This window comes from Bison bison, unplaced genomic scaffold, assembly GCF_000754665.1.
Source record: "Bison bison bison isolate TAMUID 2011002044 unplaced genomic scaffold, Bison_UMD1.0 scf7180017864529, whole genome shotgun sequence".
NCBI classification, from domain to species: Eukaryota; Metazoa; Chordata; class Mammalia; order Artiodactyla; family Bovidae; genus Bison; species Bison bison.
The window spans coordinates 354,906-355,284 of record NW_011495079.1 but is presented as its reverse complement, the minus strand read 5'-3'; the positions used below and the strand labels follow the sequence as shown (position 1 = coordinate 355,284).

Here is a 379-nt window from a genome sequence, read left to right as displayed (position 1 = left end):
CATGATCCCATGTGAGCATTACAACTATTTTATCCGATCAGAATTTTGTGCAGCTGCAGGTAGACTGGAGCAGATCACCCTGCAAACTGTTACCAGTTGCTATGGGACCAATCTGAAAATTTCAAATCTTGAAACCATATCCAAAAGGGTGTGATTATTATAATTAAAAAATTCTTTTTAAAAAAGTTTTTTTCTCAAAAATAAGTCAAAAACTTGACCATTAACAATGATTCTTTCTACTTGACAATGCTGTTCACAGTACTTATGAAATTTAGATGCAGGCTACAAGGCTACACAGCAGTGTTTCTAAAATGGTTTATGGGTTCACTTCAGGAGAACCATCCGTGGAACTTGTTCAAAGTGCTTATTCAAAGGGTGT

General features: G+C 35.6%; 1 protein-coding gene across 1 annotated transcript in view; it reads right to left on the bottom strand.

Annotated features, from left to right (window-relative positions):
• Positions 1-379, bottom strand: part of MTM1 (myotubularin 1) — a 71,787-nt gene that overhangs the window by 14,326 nt on the left and 57,082 nt on the right. The window lies entirely within an intron of this gene.